This window comes from Cryptomeria japonica, chromosome 4, assembly GCF_030272615.1.
Source record: "Cryptomeria japonica chromosome 4, Sugi_1.0, whole genome shotgun sequence".
Taxonomy (NCBI): domain Eukaryota; kingdom Viridiplantae; phylum Streptophyta; class Pinopsida; order Cupressales; family Cupressaceae; genus Cryptomeria; species Cryptomeria japonica.
In genome coordinates this window covers 376,000,444-376,014,433 of record NC_081408.1, presented here as the reverse complement: position 1 = coordinate 376,014,433, position 13,990 = coordinate 376,000,444, and positions in this window count along the sequence as shown.

Below are 13,990 nucleotides of genomic sequence, written 5' to 3'. Positions count from 1 at the left end.
CCCATCCTAGGAACCTATGTCATTCTGAGATAGGAGGAAGTTATATTAAAATAAACAATCTGCTATAAAAAACATTAGTCATCGAAAGCCACTAGTGAATAGGTATACCCGTCTGGGTCTTGCAGGGTCTGAAGTGAGGGAGTTAGTAACCACATAGGTTCACTCTATAAGTTGGCCAAGTCAATTGGAGATTTTGATCATAGGAGTTGGTATTTCCTTAGAACCTATCCAATTTGTTGATTTGAGATCCAACAGGGTGGATAAAAATTAATTTCGATGGGGCCTCAAAAGGTAACTTGGGTTCTTTGGGAGCTAGCTTTGTGGCTTGAGATTGTAACAGAGATATTGTTGCCTTTAGAGCAAAAAAAAACTTAGGGAAGGGATGAATAACAAAGCCAAAGTTCAAGTAGCTACCTCCGCGGTTAAAGTGGCGATTTCACTCTCGATATCAAAACTTCACCTTGAAGGGGACCCTCTTATAATAATTAATGCCATAAAGAAGGGTGAGGCGACTGCATGGAGATTGAATAAATAGATCAATTTCATTAGAAATGAGTTGGTGAAGTTGGAAGATTTTAAAATTACCCACACAAGGCGAGAGGGGAATGTATTGACAAATACCCTCTCTAATTGGGCCATTAAATTGAGTGATGATTGCAAGGATGAAATTTGGGAAGATTTTTGTTGCATCCACTTCGATGGTGTATTAAATGTTGTAGGGCCATCGTACGTCACCAAATGATAAGAGCATTCATGAAACTTTATGCTCACTGCCTCTGCATGATGGCCCAATGCGAAGTGTATTAAATGTTGGTGGGGATTCACATCCATCAACTCTAAGTGGTGGTTGGTTAGAACAAGTTGAGGAGAAGTGGACCTTATTGAGGAATTTAGAGAATGAAGGCTAATTTCACACTCCTTACTTGGAAACAACAACTGACATTCTTGGGAGTGATTTTGGAGGAATGTCTCAGAAACATCTTCAAAATTGAAGATCCCAATTTTCTATAGATGATTGATGTTTTGCTGGGAGAAGCATTCATGAAATCAAAATTCAAATACAAGATGAATGGGGATATAGCCTTGATTTTCTTTGCTTGGTGTTTGATACTTGGCTCCAAGGAGGATGTACAGTGGGTCATGAGGGAGTGCACCCGAGAAGAATGAAAATATGGGATGGAAACATTCATGGTGATGGCTCGGCCATGGGAAACATAAGGCGGTGAATGGATGCAAGTGGCAAAATTTGACCCTCCCCTGCGAGCCTTTCTTTTGTGGAGTGTAGATGGTGATAAAGAAGAGCATCACATGGAGGCTCAAGTGGGATGGGAGTACATTAAGGAGTACTTTTGAGACAAAGAACAGGTGGAGCGGGTGTTCAGGCTTGATGTGGAGCAGAAATACAAGAAATTGAAATTCAAGAAAGGGGATTATATTGGGTGAAAATTTGGAATTGGGGTTTCAATTAAGATAATAAAACCACTAACTAAACAAATTAACCCAATACATTGAAAGAGGAGTGAACCTAATAGATCTAGCCACAATTTGAATAAGGAAAGGGGCTAAAATTCTTATTAGATTCACTAGCTATTGATAGTTATCCTCCTTAATTGAATTTGGAAGGTAATTTTGAAATTAGGGTAAAACCATGAATAATTGAAGCAAACTTTCAAAAACAAATTGTTATAGATATCCTAGGGAGCCACAAATTGAGATATGGGTAAAATATGTTTATAACCTATTCCCAGAAGTTCGGCTTGGTTTTTCGGGACCAGGTAGTACAGATTCGTTATGGTTCTCTGAATTTTGCTCCAACAAAAGTTGAACCTGTTCATCACTGTCGACTTTGTTGAAATATCGAAATACAACTCCTAAAATTGTTTCCAACACACAAAAAGAGAGGGAAAGATGTTGGGGATAAGGGTTTGACTTAAGGGGTTTGCCTTAAAGTCAAACCTTGGTTTTAACCTTGAAATTGAAATATGAATTGAAATGAAAATTACTTAATGATATTAGATTTCCACAATCTATGATATCAAATTGAAATTAAAATTAAAATGAAAATTAATGCTAAATGCTTTCCTTTCGAGGGAAAGGTCAAATCTGAAGTAAAATTTCTTGTAATTGAAATATAACTTAACAATGTTTTGTTTGATCTTCATGCAAAGGTTTTAGGGTTTCATGTAGAATGTCTTCAAAGAAGGTTGATCATCGGTGCCATCTTGAATGCATAAATTTGAGTTCACTTTTGCTCCAATACTTGATGAACGATTGATTGCTTGCTCACTTGAATTTGCTATTGTGTATTGAGATTTTGATTTAGGTTAGGTTTCAAATGAGAGGGGTAGACCTCCTTTTATACTTGAGTGCCCGAAAATTAATTAAATTCCCGGAGTAGGCCGACACGGGATCATATTTCCTACTCATTTGAGATGACCATTGTGGGGACCCAAAATGGACCCTGATTGAGAGGACCAGGGCGTTGGGCACCCTGGTCTTGTTAATCAGGACTCAGGTTTTGAGGAAAGGCAGGGAAGGTGATGAAAAACAACATTCTAGGTGGTGTGAGCAGAATTAGAACATGCATCAGACATTGGAAGCCAAAGTTCCAAGGCGAGGTCTAAGCGAGGACAAAATTGCACGCGGATACAATTTATGACACTACATTCAGCCCCCACTTTAGCGAGAGTATGAGACTAAGCATACTCACGGTAAAGTACAAAGTCACATTGAAAAAAATCACAAAGATATCAAAGAGACAAGACACACCAAGCCCCCAGGGACTTTAGGATCTTACTACTCTAATATCAAGATAAAAGGGAAAGAGAGAGAGCATGGTTGTACTCGACCTAGTAAGATTTGCTTACTATAAGTCATGAAAAAGAAAAATACCAAATTACAAAGAAAAAGTTTTAGTTTGCAAAGTAACTCGAGTATCAAAAAATGTCATGGTGTGCATATAGTGTAACATTGAGCAGAGTGTATGCCCCCACATTAAAGCGATTGCATATGCCTTATCTGGAGCAATTGGTTTAAGGTAGTATGCATCCAAAAGACAATCATGTTACCACAATGAGATGCCCCTAACAAAGGACAACTCAAAGGATAATAGTCACACAATGTATGGAAAAAGCACAAAAGGGATCCACTAACTCTGGGGTCACTATGCTCTTATGATAAATAATGTATATCAAGAATATTTGTATTGAATTGGTCTCATCCCCCAAAGGCAGTGGAACTACAAGCACAATGGAAGAAGAGCACAAGTGTCTTTTGAGTCAACATGGAACCAAAAAGAGATCACAATGCTTTGCATCGTCCCCAAGTAGACAACACAAGGCACAACATATAGAAGAATTGAGATACAAATAGAAGAATGTCACAACAGATTCAACCTCTTTATTACCTTGTACCAACAGAGCAACAAGGGTCATCCAAAGAGAACTTATCATAAAACAAAAACATATCAAGCAACACATCACATGGGAAGCACATAACGAACAAGAAAACACGTAAAAGAGGATCTATGACATGAATTAAGCTATTCAAGCAAATCATTTGCCTCCCAATCTTGCTTAACACCATTTAGGGATGGTGGACAAGATGCAAGAGGAGACACTTCGAGCACAATAGATGAAACTACTGCAAGTTCCAAACAAGGACCATGCTTTACTTTGTCTATCACTAGGAGCTAGGGTTAATGCTTTTGAAAAATGTGAAGATAACTCATGATTAATCTCAACAAGCTCACACACCTCATCATAATCATTAAATTCCACATTGTTAGCATGAACATCATTATTATCTATATCGTCATCTAGATTATTAAAAATGGGATCTCTAACACGAAAACAAGTTGAACCATCATTTTTCTTAAGCATTTTTAATTTAGGTGATTTGATGTGAACTTCCTCCCTAGGGCTAGGTAAAGGTTGGACAAATGTGACCAAGTCAACATTTGGTGTCTTTAGGGAGGAAATGGTTTGGGAAGCACTCTCATGAGCCTTGACACAACGTCTTCTTCGGCGTTCTCTCACACAATGACTTCTTTTAGTTTTAGTCGAGACTTGTGAAGGTTTAGGATCAATGGACATATGCTTCTTTTCTTCCCTTATAGGGGGAGGAACAAAAGAAACCCCAATAGGTTGAGAGAGACTTGATGCCAAGCGCTTTCCTTTATAAGAAGGAGGAGGCGAGACAAAGGCATATATAGGAGGAATAGGAGTAGGAAGAATACCAGGTCCATTATGAGGAGGAGGGATATCCATAGGAGTAGGGTCTCTAGGTTTACTCAAGAACATGATCATCTCATTTTTCCATTTCTAATAAGATAAGAAAAAGATTTAATTCCGAGGTTTAAGAGGTCCAATTTGTTTAGGTCAAAAGTAATCAAGAATGGAATTGCCATGCTTCATCGTGGGTTGGTAGAGGCTATGCTTAATTGTTATGATAGTGCCATTATGAGGGAATTTCAAACATTTATGGATTGTAGAAGGAATGGCTTTCATGGAAGAGAGCCAAGGATATTCCAACTTTACACGAAATTGATTTGATATAGGAATAATAGAAAAAGTGACATATAAGCACTTAGTACCAACCTCCACAAGAAGGGTGTTGGAACCAATAGTAGGGCAAGAGAAACCATCGTACACCTTAACCCTAACATTATATTTATCATATGTTACTTGATGCAATTGTAAAACATAAACATATTCTTTAGTAATCACATTCACCATACACACTAGATCAATGAGCACCCCTCGTGAGAGTTTGTCTTTGATCTTCGTAGTGATCTATAATGGGCCATCAGGTGCAACAATAGTCTCACTAGAATAAGAAGTATTGCATAAATATTTTAGAGGTGTAAGTTTGTCAACAAGATTCATGACATTATTAGATTCCATACCAAGATTATTATGAGAAAAATCAAGAGACTCAAAATCAACAAAATTGGTAGAATGAGAAGTCTATTGGCATTGAACATAATTGATGAAGAGATGAGAAGATGACCGGTAAAGTTATTGTTGGCATAATTGGTAAAGTTGGTAAAGTTGATGGAGATTGTTGGCTAGATGATGTTGATATAGTTGTAAGTTGTTTGATGACTTTATTTGTGTTTTCATTGATGACAACCGTGTTTGTTGAGCCATCTAAGTCATCTAGGCCTACCGGTAAAGCCTAACTGGTAGAGGAATGTGTTAGACAGCAAAACTGCTAAGTTGTAGTAAACCAGTAAGTAGAAACAGTGTGATAATCAAGACACCGATATGGACAATTGGTGAGGAGTTAGATGTTGCGGTTTTACAGGAGTGTTGAAGGCAGGAACATGCATCTATGTTCCACACCGCATCAACAAATTCATTATATTGAGTGAGTTATGATTGACTGTCATAAACTCTATGAAGAAGAATGTATACCAGTAACAGATCTTTTGACCGGTAATGATTTAAGGTTTGGTGGTAGATCTTATCATGTTCATAACTTAGTGATGAGATATCAGAAACCATTAGTAATGATAAGATGGTGTTTGAGCACGTACAAGGATCAAATTTCTTGGGTAACAACAAAGTGCTTAGCAGGATGTGACAAGGGTTTGATTGCTTATCAAATTGATGTACGGTGATGAGCGGTGATCATTCAACGATGGAAATTGTCTTGAAATTTGTTGTAATGATCTGTAATGTATTTTGATAGATTGTTTTGTTGCGCTTGATGTAAATTCAATGTATTTTGAATGTAGTTAGGGTTATGTAACCGACCTAGTTGAAAATTGTATTTAGGTCGAGTTGGAGAAGAGATTGTGTGTCGGTGATTTGAGAAGAAGAGTGTGTCGAACCAGATTGAAGTGTTTGTATGTGTGTAGCAGAGTTGAGCTGAAAAGGATTTGTACTAGCAAGCAAGGAAGTGATGTGATCAGATCATTTTCCCTGTTGTTCCCTAACAGTTACAACAGTTTGAAATCCCTTAACCAGGTAGATCCTAACAGGTCTTATTTGTAAATCCCTTGACTACGTGGCTCATTAGCTTGAATTCTAAATCCTCTAGCAAGGTTACTCCTAATAGGGTAGATCTCCTAACATGGCTGATATTGTAAATCCCTTCATCGGGTGACTCCTAACAGGGTCTGCTCTTAACTAGGCATATTGCAAAGCTCCTAACCGGGCTAGAGCTTTAACCGGGCGCATTCTGAAAGAGTGCAAATATTTTGTGGGTGCTAATTCTCACCGTGGCTTTTCCCATTTGGGTTTCCACATAAAAAATATTTGTGTTCATGTGGTGATGCATTATTGATGTGTGGATTTGATATTGATGTCATGGAAATGGGGACAAGGCAACAACCAAGTTCAATGTTAATAAGTTAGTTTCAACCATAAAAACAAAACAAAGAACTAAAAACCATTCCAAACATATCAAAAGAGATTTCAAAAAGCATGAAAGAAGTTTAACAAAATAAAAGAAAGGAGAAGAACCTCCCTAAGATGCTTCCATGATGCCTTTCGATGCTTCTCCCTTGTTTCTCCCCTCTCCAAGTCTCAAATGAGTGTAGCTCTCAGCTTTTAACACCAGCCATGGATGCCATATGGAGATTAAAGATGGTTGAATATGATAAGCAAATGCTATGCAAGTGTAGATAGTGATGCTATGAAAAAGCTCTATGCTAATACCAGTATAACAACAATACTCTAATGCTTCCTTTTTTTTGTTTGAGGGGAAGGGTTCTATTTATAGAAGAAATGGGGAAATGAAGGGTTAAGATTGAGCAATCTTAACAAAGGTTAGGATTGAAAGACATTCAATCCATGTGAGACTTTCAACCCAATCCCATGTTAACGAGTGTCACCATGAGGAGGCTTGAGAGGAGAGATAAGGAGTATTAAATGCTTGAGGGGACATGATAGTTACCCTAGTCAAAGAAATAAATGCTTTGAAGAGACACATGGGTTATATGAGGGTTAAGTTAGGGGTCAAAGTCCTTAACCATGGGTGCAAGTGGAATTAACCATTAATGGTCATGTAAGAGCCATAAGTAGTTTGGAAGACTTTAGAGGTTAATTTGTTGAACACACAAATCATTAATTGCTTTTCAAAGACTTTGGAGTCTTTGAGAAGTGACTCCAATTTGCTTAGGAATGTGACAATATTTAGGGGATGGATTAGGTTAATTAGGAAAGGTTTAGAATAATCTAGAAGGGGTTTAGGCATGCAAGTGGATTTTGTAGGAAAATGCAAGTGGGAGGAATTTTGGTATTTTCAATTAAAATAAAATCATTTATTTCAATTAAATGGTGTAATTTGCATTTGGATAAATATTCAAATAAATATTAATTTATTTAAATGAGAAAAAGGAAGATAAAGCATTAAAATGCTTGAAGACTTTGAGGGAAACCATTGAAGGCTTGAAGACTTTAAGGGAAGCAATTAAAGTCTTAAGAAGACTATAGAAGGAAGCCATCAAGTTTGAAGACTTTAAAGCCATTAAGTTTGAAGACTTTAAGGGAAACCATTAAAGGTTTGAGAAGACTCTAGAAGGAAGCCATTAAGTTTGAAGACTTTAAGGGAAACCATTAAAAGTTTCAAGTGGGTGAGGATAAATAGGATTTTAAATAAATAATTTATTTAAAATAGTTGTGCAACTTGCATTTGTAGGAAAATGCAAGTGGGTGGAGGATACAGGTGATTTAAATAAATGATTTATTGAAAATAGTTGTGCAACTTGCATTTGTAGGAAAATACAAGTGGATGGAGGATAAAGGTGATTTAAATAAATGATTTATTTAAAATAGTTGTGCAACTTGCATTTATAGGAAAATACAAGTGGGTGAAAGATAAAGGTGATTTAAATAAATGTTAATTTATTTAAATGTGAGAGGTGGGATTTTGGGGGATTTAAATAAATATTAATTTATTTAAATGTGAGAGAAAATTTAATTAAATAAATATGATTTATTTATTTAATTAATGGTCTGAATTTGGTTAAGTGAATTAAATCAAATAAATTGAATAATTTATTTAATTAATAGGAGAAGAGGGTTAAGATGAATTAATTAAATATATTAATTTAATTAATTATTAATTGATGGTTAAATAATCAAATAAATACTAAATATTCATTTAATTAAGTGGACAGATTTATGTGACTACATTTGCCCCTCTTTGAGACGGTGCGGTTTTATCGCGTCGTTTCAAAGAAAGAAAAATAGGTGTGAAGAAATATGCCTCATAAATGTAAATTTAATGGGTGGTATGCCCCCTTGAGAGATGGGCCGATTTTGTTTTTGAAAAATCGGGCGATCTCTTGAAAAAGAATGAAAAGTGGAGTTGAGGTAGAATAGAAGAAATTAGAACTAATGATGAAAGAATGAGAGAAAATGGAGTGAATATGAAGAAACAACAAGCCAACGAGTACCTTGAGGTCATGCAAGAGATACATAGCAGATGTAGTGTGGGGTTTGGATTGATGCTATACAATTGATCAAAATTGGTTGGACAATCTGGTGCAATCAGTTTAATTGCCCCGGTCAAGTCAAAGCATGACAGTTGATGTCAGTTGGTCGCTTGGACATGATAAAGTCTGAGTAAGTGACTCAAAGTGACCTGATGTGACTTAGACAATTGATGTAATTGCCCGATGAAGTCGAGGTATATGAAGCAAAATACAAGTTGAGACGTAGACAATTGATGTAATTATCCGTTGGATTGTGTTTGATTGGTTGATCAATTGATAGTGTGTGCATGTGATGGATGGTTGTGGGGAATCATGGCAACCCCGTTGAGACTAGGTCATTATGATAAAGGCCTGTTGTAGTCTAGGATTACCATGATCGATTACCTATTGAGACCCGAAGATACTTGATCAGAGTATCTGTTGATACTCTAGGTGTGTGGGAGTCGATGTATCTGTGTAGACAGAGTAACTGACTTAATTTTGTGGATGAGTGAGGATGGGAAGCGATGAAGGGATTAGGATGATGTTGATGATCAAGATAGGGAGGGTGAGGGGGGATTCGATGTTAGATAAAAGATATGGAGGACTAGGACCGAGTCCTATGGAAGAAGATGAGTAAAATAGAGTATGCATTATTATGACTATGTATGCATGATATGCAACTATTATGAATGTATGGATGGGTGGAATGCAACGAAATGCAATAAATATAGATGAGATGAGATGACGATCCATAGTGCTCTATTTTCATCATTGAGCTTTTAAAATATTGTAAGAAAATACAAGCAACTTGACATAAAGATTCAAGATGACCTGTGTATTCCTTACATGAATTTTGATATAGCAAGTTAATACAAGCAACTTGATATAATGGATCAAGTTGACCAGAGTATTGCTTGCGAAACAGACAAGGATTATCTCCTTTCATGCATGACTTGGATCGTCCTCCTTGATCTTAGGCTGATCATATCCTGAGACAAGTGCATACCGTAATAAGAGATAAAACCTTTATCCAGTCTGGATGAGGTAGGAGGAACCAAAGAAAGAGCATTGTACCTGCAAACAAACAGTATATACATAAAGAATAAAGAATATGGATCCTTGGTAATGGTTCATGCTCATATGGTCGAGGTATACGCTGTAGTCAGTAAGCTGTAATGATCTATGACTGCATTTGGCATAAGATCACGTAGCTTGGTGAACTTCCCACGTAGACACCATTAGTACATGCCCCAGAACTTCATCGGAAATAATGCGCAAACGATACAAAATAATGCTGAAAGATCCCGATACAGATACATGAATGATTGTACTCACAAACCAACCAAGTATTTGATAGCTTAACATAATTTTCTTTGTCAAAGAAAACGTCACTTTTTGTCTTTGTTTTGGTAAGGAAGGATGCATCCTTGTTAAAGACAATTTCCGATTTTGTTGATGTTGATTGTGTGGTTTGATTGGTAAATGGTCATCGTGTGAGTATTATGTCAATGTTTGTTTTGTATCTGCATGGATGAGTATGTACAAAGTGTTGCTGTGTTTTTGTTTGATTTTTGATGGTTTTTCGGTGTTTTTGGATTTTGAATTGTTTTGAATGTTTTTGGATTTTGAAGTGTTTTGGATGTTTTTGGATTTTGTGAAACAGTTTTGAATGTTTTACCCAAATGAATCACCAGTAATGTAGAATCCACTTCCATCAATAGGTTAAGGGCATTGCCCCCAGTTTAGACATGACTATAAAAAAAAGCGGGATGCAGGATGCATGCAGTACTTTCTTGGATTTGTAGATTTATAACAAGCCATGGTTGATGGATGGATGGATGTATGTATGAAGTAGATGTGATCGCAACAAGTTTGAAAGACAATGGAGCCATAACCTTTACGAGTGGCGCCTGTTTGCCAGGTTTTCACCATCGCACTTACCCAAGGTGCCACCAGAGTGGTTGTTCACCGTTTGGATGCATGATTTTTCTCTTACTCTTTTTGGTGTTTTTGTATTTTCTTCAGGTCATTTATCTGGATGTTTTTGGTATTTTCTGGTATGCAAGGGAGCTTGATGCTCTGTTCAGCTTAGGTATACAACCTTTTGAGGTGCATGTTGTTGATTGGATCTGTGAGCGGTTCTCCTTCTGATGTAGCCAACTGATATGCCCCGGACCTGAATACAACAGTGACAACATATGGGCCCAGCCAGTTTGATTCAAACTTGCCCTGATGTTCTCTGTTTGGTTGGTTGCGAGGATTCTCTCGAAGAACAAGATCACCTACCTCAAATGTACGAGGTCTAACTCGGTGATTATAGCTTCTGCTCATGCGTTGCTGATAGGCTTTGAGATGGTTGTATGCAGCCTGTCGCTTCTCATCAAGTAATTCTAAGTCTTGGAGGCGTGAGACTCTGTACGCTTCATCATCTATTAGAGTTTGCAAGGAAACCCGTAGTGATGGTATCTCCACCTCAATAGGTAAGATAGCTTCGACGCCATAGACCAATGAGTAGGGAGTTGTGCTTGTAGGGGTTCGAATGCTAGTTCGATATGCCCATAGTGCTGGATTCAGTTGAACATGCCAATCACGACCGACATCATTGACTGTCTTCTTTAGGATCCTCAATATGTTTTTATTGGATGCTTCAGCCTGACCATTGCCTTGTGGGTAATAGGGAGTGGAAAAGCGGTGTTGGATATGAAATTTCTCACAGAGTTCACGGACATCTTGATTCTTGAATGGAAGACCGTTATCTGTGATGATGGACATGGGTACACCATACCGGCAGATGATGTAATTGAGGATGAATGAGGCGATCTGCTTGCCGGTGACTTGGGTAAGTGGAACAGCTTCGATCCACTTTGTGAAATATTCGGTGGCGGTAATAATGAATTTGTGGCCGTTGGATGAAGATGGATGGATTTTACCCACAAGGTCAAGGCCCCATTGACAAAAAGGCCATGGTGTTGTGATGGGTTGCAGTTCTTGTGCCGGTGCATGTATCAGGTCTCCTTGAACTTGGCATTTTTTGCACTTTCTGACAAAGTAGTAGGAGTCTTTTTCCATGGATGGCCAATAGTATCCAGTTCGCATGAGTTTCTTGGCTAGTGACAAACCGCTTGCATGAGTTCCACAAATTCCTTCATGTACTTCTTCTAAGGCCTTTGTTATCTCATCTTGTTCCAGACATCGAAGGAGAGTACCATCAAGACTGCGTCGGTATAGGGTCTCGGCAATAATGGTATATCGAACAGTTTGGCGAATGAAGGTTTTACGTTGGTTATTTGATTGGTTGGGAGGAAGGGTGTGATAACAGAGATAGGTGTAGAACTCATCGTACCATGGGGATTCAGAACCGACAAGGTGACATATCATTTCGGATTCGGGGATATCATAAGCGGGAATCCAAAGCTATTCTACCAAGAACTCGTAGCATGTTGAATTCTGTGGAAGATCTAGGAGAGATGCGATGGTAGCCATAGCGTCAGCAGCTCAATTTTGATCTCTAGGTATCTGCTCAAAGGAAATTGTAGTAAATGATGACTTTAGATTGTCCACCATTTTCTTGTATGGCATGAGTTTATCATCCTTGGTCTGATATTCATCAGTTGCTTGTCAAATGACCAGTTGTGAGTCGCCATATACTTGTAGTTCTTGTAACTTCCATTGTATGGCTAGCCTTAGTCCTGTGATCAAGGCCTCATACTCTGCTATGTTGTTAGTGCATGGAAATGTGAGCCTGTAAGACTTCGGGATGCTGTCACCTTGAGGTGTGATAAATAGAATGCTTGCCCCCGAGCCATGCCTAGTGTATGAACCATCGAAGTATAGTTTCCATGGTTGTGTTGTTGTAATCATGAATATCTCTTCATCTGGAAAATTGGAAATGAGAGGATGATCGCCTATGAGAGGCGCATCGGCCAACTGATCTGCAATAACCTGCCCTTTGATAGCTTTACGGTCTACATACTCGATGTCAAATTCACTTAGAATCATCACCCATTTGGCCAAGCGGCCTGTCAATGCTGCTTTGCTGAGTAAATACTTGTTTGGATCAATCTTTGCAATGAGTTGTACCTTGTGTGTTAACAGATAGTGCCTTAGTTTAGTGGCTGCCAGGATTACTACTAGGCAAGCTCACTCAATAGGTGTGTAATTGAGTTCATAGCCCACCAATGTGCGAGAGATGTAGTAAACAACACACTCTTTTCCTTCTGTATTATGTTGTGCCAGTAGTACACCCAATGCTGTACTTGTTGCTGAGATATAGAGTAACAACGGTCTACTTGGATCTGGTGGGATCAACAATGGTGGATTCATGAGATAGTCTTTAAGCATCTGAAATGCTTGCTGGCATCGAGCATCCCACTGAAAGCAGATGTTCTTGTGTAGCAGGTGTGTGAATGGGTGACACTTATCAGCCAATTGTGCAATGAATCTTCGGATGGATTGAAGCCGCCCTTGTAATGTCCTTAGCTGACTGATATTCTTTGGTGGTGGCATGTCCATGATTGCTTTTACCTTTGTTGGGTCGACCTCAATACCTTTGCTTGAGACAATGTATCCTAGAAGCTTCCCTGAGGTTACTCCAAAGACACATTTCTTTGGGCTGAGTCGAACATGATATTGTTCCAGTCTATCAAAGATTTTATCTAAGATGTGGAGATGCCCTTCTCTGGTGAGTGATTTTGCTAGTAAGTCATCCACATAATCTTCCATCATAGTATGCATCATGTCATGGAAAATGGTGGTCATTTCTCTTTGATAGGTCGCTCCTACATTCTTTAGACCGAAAGGCATTACATTCCAGCAATATGTGCCCCATGGACATGTGAAGGCTGTCTTATGTTGATCTTTTGGTGCGATCTTTAACTGATTGTATCCTGAAAAGCCATCCATAAGTGAAAGCATGGCATGTCTCATTGTTAGATCCACTATGATGTCAATATTTGGTAGGGGGAAGTCATCCTTAGGACATGCCTTATTCAGATCTCTGAAGTCAGTACAAATGCGGATGCCCCTTTTGGTTTGCCGACAGGCACAATGTTGGAGATCCATTCTGCATAATCAATTGGTCTAATAAAACCAACATCTAGGAGTTTCTTGAGTTCTATTTTGACTAGCACTGCAATTTGAGGATGCATCTTACGAAGCTTCTGCTTGACAGGTTTGGCTCCTTCTGCTACGGTGAGGTGATGCATGACTAAATCAGGATCAAGCCCAGGCATGTCTGCATATGACCATGCAAAGTTGATCTGACGCTTCTGGAAGAACTCTATAAATTTAGGCTGTTCCTCTGGAGTGAGAAGAGATGCCAGATGTATGAGATGAGGATTTTCAAGAGTCCCCACATTGTATTCTTTGGTTTCCTCGATGAGAATTGTTGATCGTTCCTGTTGTGTACTAGCAGGGAGGATGTCAAACCCTTCATCCTCAGGCGCCTCAAAGAGGTTTTCACCGTTGGATACACTCTTTCTTTTTACTTTTGTTGGATCAAATAGTGCCACAGTGTGGTTTTCACTAGAAGATCCATGTTTTATTGTTATATTTTTGCAGCTG